Genomic DNA, 8,098 nt, shown 5'->3' on the forward strand with positions numbered 1-8,098 from the left:
GCGGGGTGGAAAAAAAACATACTAAAGGGGAAACGAGAGACAGGAAAATGTCCAAATTAAAGATAAATAATGTCCAGCAGTTAGGATAATATCCATCTAAACTCCTTGACCAGCGAGGTCTGATCTTGGAGAAAAAGCCTGCACTCACAATTTATGTTAGCAATAAAGGCCCATTGAGCGAAAGGGAAATGAGTGTGTCCAAAAATTATTTAAGAACAAGTTAAAAAGAAAATGAAAAATGGAGAATGAACACAAATATCAATCGGCCCCATAAGCTCCTTTTTCCTTTAACCATTAGCAACTCCCTAAAAATAAACCAAGTAAAAGACATTTTGTGAAATGTATGTTGTTCTGTGGGCTGACTCTCGCCGTTTATAGAGTTGTCTGTCCTGACTTCCTGTAGCTAGTTCTACAAGGGGAGAATGTACAATAGCGCTGGTCAGGGTTTGTTTAAGGCCAGGGCCCTGTGTGTGTTGACACAGCTGCCAAAGGAGGCGAAAGAAGAGAGAGAGGGAGGGAAGTTTGGGTAAAACTGCCTTGAGCTTTGGGGTCAGGGGCAATGATGATGGTAAGATGTAATACATTTGGGGGTGGGAGAGCTTGTGTCAAAGAGGGCGAGAAATGTGACTCCCTCAGAACAGGGAGTGTTAGCTTCCTGTACACACAATGATGTCTGTTTATGTAATGTGTTTTTTCGCTGAGTGTGTGTGTGAGTGTGTGTATGTGTGTTTGTGTGTGCATTCGTCCGTGTGTATGCGCGTGTTAGGTTCAGGCTTGAGTATATGAGTGTGCGTATGTGCATGCATTTGTGTGTGTGTGTGTCTACGCATGGGAAAGGGGCAGTCAGGCTCTCTGTTTTCATCATTATCATCATTCATCCTTCAGTGTTACCCCTTGCTCTGTCATCAGCACGCTGTTTGTCCGTGTCGGGATTAAAGGGCTTTTCGGCCAGAGGAAGCTTGAATGGTACTTAGCCGAGGTTGCCTTCACCCTGCAGAAAACAACCTTTGTCCATGCCAAACCTCATGTTTCTCACTACACTACAATGAAATTGCATAGCACGTTAATGGATTTTCACAACAATAACACAATTGAGTAATGCTTCTTCATCCACTTGAATGTCTAGGTTTCCTGAATCATTAAACAACATTTTGTCTGGGTTACACTTGGATCAATCAGGCAATTGCAAGATTAGTCTAGCATTGTCTAGTTTTAATTGAAGCGGTAGGTTTTCAGTAGATTGACAAAGAGAGAGAGCGAGATAGAGGCGCTTCTCTCCTCCAGAGGTGATGTAACGCCTCATTATCCTGCCAGAGATAACAAAGAGAAGAAGTCACACTGTCAAATAAGTCAGACACAAAGTGATTGAAATACCAGGGGGCAGAAACTCCCTGCTCTCGCACTGGAAATACCAGTCAGACTCAACTTTACTTACATACCAGCAATAGTGTACAGTCAACACCACAGAGACACATACTCCTTGACTCACCCACTGACACCAAGCAGACAACAAGGAAACCAAACATTCAGAAACATGCCTACATCTGTAGTGGTCAGCATACACTAGACTGTGAAGAAAGGACACAGTAGGACTTGGACATACAGTGAACTTGATCAGCGTTCCATTAAAAATAAACAGCCAATTTTTGGGACACTACCGCCAACCACAAAAAAAATCACTCTAAATAGAATACAACCTTTCTGAATTATTACGATGGAAGCTGTGCTTATGGGACCATTGGTCACAACCTATCGTTCAATTTGATTTACCAAAACTGACATTAAAATCAAGGAAAAATAAATGACGCCGTGTGACTAGATTATTGCTCTCAGTCAAATTAGGCTCTGGATATTAATGTAATTATTTAGCACTTCACTGGGTAGGAGAGGTGGGGGATGACAAGATTTCATGCAGAAAATGTATTCCACTGTCAATATCATTTAGATCTGTGTGGATGAGCAGTGGAGGCGGTGAGGAGGGCTCACATTGCAGCTCAATCATACTGACTCCTTCAATCTTAGACTTAAAGCTTTGATGCTGCTATGACAAAATAGCTTTTTTCTCACCATAGTCATTTTCATCCAAATGTGATTTTCATCCGAACGTGATTTTCTCCAAATGTACTAGATCATGATATTTGTAATATTTTGGAGTGTTCATAATATGAGTGTAAATGGTGTTACCATCTCAAGAATCTTAAATCCTTAGTGTTGTTCTAGTCCTGGTGAGAATAGGTCAATGCACACAGATTTCCTGGAATTCGAGAATGGTGAGATGGTTCTCCATTCTCTCTCTCTCTCTCCTCCTGTGAGTGGTTGGTGCTCTGCCTCTCCTCTCTTCTCATCCCACTCAAGATTACATCTCTCCAGTTCCTTTCATTTTCTGCCTTGAACTTCATATGAACCCGTGCATTCGCAGAGGAGCACGTCTTTCAAAAACAAGTTATCAGAAAGAGAAAGAGAGAAGATTTCCATTCAGATGGTGCTTGGTGCATTAGGCTGGTTTCTCTGTCTGACTCCAACCGGGCCAACAGCAGTGCCAGTGGGCATGGAGGGGGCACAGACAGTCCACTCCATCTTCCCACACTCTCAACCTGACACTAGAGAGGGTGTGGTGGGTGAGTGCAGCAGAGAGAAAAAGGTAGGGATGGCGAGAGACAATGGAGGGGAGGGAGAACGAGACAGAAAGAGACACAGAGAGAGACAGTGAATGAGTTTATCACTTGCATTTGGATGCTCAGTGCATTAAAACCCACAAAGAATGTATTAGCGTTTTCTTTGCGATCATTTGAAAAAGCAATACAGGAATTACAAGTGTTTCAACTCATTGTCTGTAAGTGGTACATTTCTAGATAATGACTGTTTGGTATAGTCATGCTGTTGTTTACATTACATAACTGTGTCAGAATGTCTAACACCCATACTCTCCACCATAGGACATTCTGTCCCCTCAGGCTATGCCCTTACCACTGTATCGGTTTGGTACTTCATGCTCCGAACATCACAGCACATGAGGGTGGAGAGAGAGAGAGAGAGAGAGAGAGAGAGAGAGAGAGAGAGAGAGAGAGAGAGAGAGAGAGAGAGAGAGAGAGAGAGGAGAGAGAGAGAGAGAACCCCATCTGAAGGACAGTGCTGAGAGTATCAGCCCTCATGCTGTCCTACATACAGCAGAGTACTGACAGGACTCGGCATGCACACAGTCTTGCACACAGTGTTATATCACAGCCCTGATACAGCCAGGTAACAGGAAGGACTTTGAGAAACAGAACAGGAACAGTATTATTTTGACAGAGGTATTATTTTGACAGCGGTATTATTTTGACAGAGGTATTATTTTGACAGCGGTATTATTTTGACGGAGGTATTATTTTGACGGAGGTATCCTATCACATATTTGGCCATACCATGAGTAAAGCCAGGAGTTTTTTCTGACCTCGGGACCTGGCCAAGAAAAACTCTGGGCACAGGTTCAGGACATGTGACCAGGAAAAACTCCTGGCTCTAATCATGAATTCCACTGTCAGTAACACAGATGGTAAGATAATGCAGAGGATGATTGACATGTCATTGACATGAGAAGAACCAACAGTAGGTGTCATTACAGTTGTCCCTGGCCTTTCCTCTACTCTCTCCCCAGTTCCCCCGGTGTGGTGTCACATTCTGCCTCCCTGTGACGCACTGCTCCAGCCTCAGCAGCTGTGGCTGAGATTCTAGTCCCTACGGTCAGCTCAGTGTGGTATAGCCCTGTCAAGCAACTCATCATTTACAGGTGCATACACACGTGCGTTTCTTTTACTATCCTTGTGGGGGACCAAACAATTGATTCCCATTCAAAATCCTATTTTCCCTAAACCTAGCCCTTAACCTAGCCCTAGCCCTAACCTTAACATTAACCCTAACCTTAACCTTAACCCCAAAACCCTAACCATAAACCTAACCCCTAACCCTAACCTTAACCCTAATTCTAATCCTAACCGTAATTCTAACCCTAACCCTAACCCCAACCCTAAACCTAACCGCTAAGCCTAAAAACAACATTTTTCCTTTTGGGGACCGTTGAAATGTCCCCACTTCTTATTGTTTTAAATGAAACCAAACCACACCCACACCCACACACACACACACACACACACACACACACACACACACACACACACACACACACACACACACACACACACACACACACACACACACACACACACACACACACACACACACACACACACACACACACACACACACACACAGGAGGCTACTGAGGGGAGGACAGCTCATAATGATGGCTGGAATGGAGTGAAGGGAATGGTATCGAACACATGGAAACCATTTATTGAATGTGTTTGATATCATTCCCTTTATTCCATTCCAGCCAATACTATGAGCCCGTACTCCCATATTAAGGTGCCACCAGCCACCTGTAAACACACACACACCGCAGTGTAGAAACACATACCTAAGCTCACACACACACTAACACTCCCCCACACACACGAACGTGCTTACTGTACACCTCCTACATACAATTGCACATGAACTGATCCATAGATTGAAAAACAAACATTTTCTCTCTTTCTCACATGCAAGCACACAAAAAATCATACACAGAGAATGAAAGACAAATACTCTCTCATTCTCTCTGTCTCTCTCAGACACACAGCAACCGCCAAACAGCCCACATAGACACACGCACGATTGCAACCTTCAAACACAAATACATAGAGAGACCGGATGCCTCATGCACCTGAACCCTGTTGCTCTGTGCCTCTCCTCTCTCCTCCCGTTGGCCAACTCGTGGCCTGTGTCACTGGAGGGCCCAGATAGCTGTGTAAATGTCAAGAGAATTAGCTGCGTGCCCGGCTTTATTTACCCCAGCCCACGGACACCGCTATGATGACAATGGAGGAGAGAGCAGAGCACTGTGGGTACTGTATCTGAACCGTCCCTAAGCCATATGAATCCCCGCTGCTCCCTCTCCTTCTCTCTCTCTCTATCTCTCTCTCTGTCTCTCTCGCTCTTGCTGTCTCAATTCAATTCAAGTGCTTTATTGGCATGGGAAACATATGTTAACATTGCTAAAGCAAGTGAAGTAGATAATAAACAAAAGTGAAATAAACAATAAAAATTAACAGTAAACATTACACTCTCGCTCTCTCTCCCACCTCGCCTCAGTCTGCAAGCAGTTTGGAGCAGATTATAGTCCTGCCACCCCCCCCCCCATCTCTCTTTCTCTCTCTCTCTCTCCCTCTCTCGCTCTCTCGCTCTCTCACGCGCGCTCCCACACACACTACAGCCTCTCCCTCCGACATCACCGCCACCCACCACTTCATCATCCACTTCCAAAGGCACAATGAGATGACCTTGTTTGGGACATCCTGGCACGCCTCACAGAAAGGGTTTCAAAGGCTACGTGAGGAAGATTGCTTTGTCAACCAGATAACCTGTTGAGATCCCATTTCACGTCAGGAAGAAAGACCTGAGAGAGCACAGTGGATGTGTTTGTGTATCTGGGTGGACCACGTCTAAACATCAATTGGATATCAAACAGGCCCAAAGGGTTCTGTAATCAAACATTTACTCTGTAGAGTGACGATAACCCACAATTAAGGAACATGGACTTACATGTAATGTGTGGGAGGACACGTTGTCAAAGTTAGCCGTGCCTCATTATTTAACCAGGAACAATCTGTTGTTGCATATTCTCTTTATCATACATTTCCATGTTATGTTTTATGGATGAATTTGAACTGACTTTGACTAATTTGGAGACACATTGGAGACTGTACAAAGAGAGTATTCCAAAAACACATAGCAATGTGACAAATACATCCTCTATGTAATGTGTCTTGTCTTAGTCTGTGAGCTTCTAGGAGGGCGACGTTTTGGACTTGAAGCACAATGGTCCTTCTTCTGGTGGACTGTGAGGGGGCGGTAGTGCAAAGGGCAGGGGTCATGGGGGTGTTTTTGGGAGGAGTGTGTGTCTGTGTGTTTACGTGCCTGCATAGCTCTGTGTGTGTGTGTATACCTGCCTGCTTGCGTGTGTGTGTGTAGGTGTGTCGAGGTGTGTATGTGCTAGGTAGGAGTGTACTTTGTTCTTGCTGACATTCAGGTACACTATCCAAGCCTGAATTGGGACGTCGTGGGTCTGACTTGCACTCTCCGCCCACACAGCCCGCCGGTTGGAGCTGCCTTTACTGTAGCTTCGGCAAGCCTGTGTGTGTGTGGCAGAGACTGAGTTTCTTTCTCCCTTGTTTGTGCGAGGCAAATACTAGTCTTACTTTTCAATGAAGTGTTTAACATTTTCCTCTAGAGACAGAAAGACATCAGCTGTAACCACGACAACCTCAATTTATCCGTCAGTCAATCAATCAATCAATCAATCAATCAATCAATCAATCAATCAATCAATCAACAAGCTTACCCAATTCTCTGACTATGTGTCTGTCTCTTCAGGTTTGACAGGACCAGTGCGGTTGGTGCCGCACAAAAACAACAACAAGAGCATGCTAACGTGCATACAGTAACGTGCACTATTCTGTATGTTACAAGCATGTCTTTTTAGCTTGCTTTATGTGCTTGACTGGTATCAGCCTCATAGAATAAATTGAGAGTTTCAAGTTCCTTGGTGTCCACATCACCAACAAACTATCATGGTCCAAACACACCAAGACAGTTGTGAAGAGGGCCTGACAAAACCTATTACCCTTCAGGAGAGTGAAAAGATTTGACATGGATCCTCAGATCCTCAAAAAGTTCTACAGCTGCACCATCGAGAGCATCCTTACCGGTTGCATCACTGACTGGTATGGCAACTGCTCAGCATCTGACCATAAGACGCTACAGAGGGTAGTGCGAACGGCCCAGTACATCACTGGGGACAAACTTTCTGCAATCCAGGACCTACATACTAGGCGGTGTCAGAGGAAGGCCCAAAAAATGGTCAAAGTCTCCAGTCACCCAAGTCATAGACTGTTCTCTCTGCTACTGCACAGCAAGCGGTACCGGAGCGCCAAGACTAGGTCCAAAAGGCTTCTTAACAGCTTCTACCGTCGAGCTATAAGACTGCTGAACAATTAATCAAATGGCCACCCAGACTATTTACATTGGCCCCCCCCCCCCCTTTGTTTTTACACTGCTGCTACTCGCTGTTTATTATCTATGCATAGTCACTTTTCCCCAACCTACATGTACAAACTACCTCGACTAACCTGTACCCCTGTATAGAGCCTCATTTTGTTATGGAATTTTATTGTGTAACTTTTTATTTTTTACTTAAGTTTATTTAGTATTTATTTTTTTAACTCTATTTCTTGAACTGCATTGTTGGTTAATGGCTTGTAAGTAAACGTTTCACGGTAAGCTCTACACCTGCTGTATTCAGCGCATGTGAGAAAAAACATTTGATTTGATCTAGCGTCATTCAGCCCATCCCCAATGGAAGCTGGATAAAGCAGCAGATTCAGAGGACAGGATGATGACAGCACTTGGTTGTTGAGGAGTGTACTGTTGATTTGACGCACAACGTCACACGGAACTAGATGGAACTAGATGCATCCACAACTCCAGTGTGTTTGTACTGCCTGCCTGCCTTCAGAGCGTACTCACTGTGCCTAACTGCTTCAGTAATTGCTTTTTCTCCTCCACATTTATCATCATCTGCCCGGCCTGTCATGTTAGCTAAGCTGAAGTACTGGACGACAGAGGAATCTGCTAGTGAGCCGGCACCGGGGTAGAGAACTGCTCCACTGCCTGAGGGGAGAGAGGGGAGAACGGGATCCCCAACAACGTCTAAGAGACAGACCTTAGCAGCAGAGTTTGTTTCGCTGTAGAGGAACTGTACTGCAGCACTGAATGTACTGGTGAGTTGTTGTGGGTAAGAGCTGGTACATAATGAACCCAAATGGAAATAGAAATGCAAATTCATCTCTTGGATTAAAACATGTTCTGCTCAGGAAGACCCTCACCGGCCCTGCGACACACACACACACACACACACACACCACACACACACACACACACACACACACACACACACACACACACACACACACACTTCAACAGATAATGGGTGTTTTCTTTTTTTTTATGTGCGAACCCT

This window comes from Salmo salar, chromosome 10 (assembly GCF_965601325.2).
Source record: "Salmo salar chromosome 10, fSalSal1, whole genome shotgun sequence".
Lineage (NCBI taxonomy): Eukaryota > Metazoa > Chordata > Actinopteri > Salmoniformes > Salmonidae > Salmo > Salmo salar.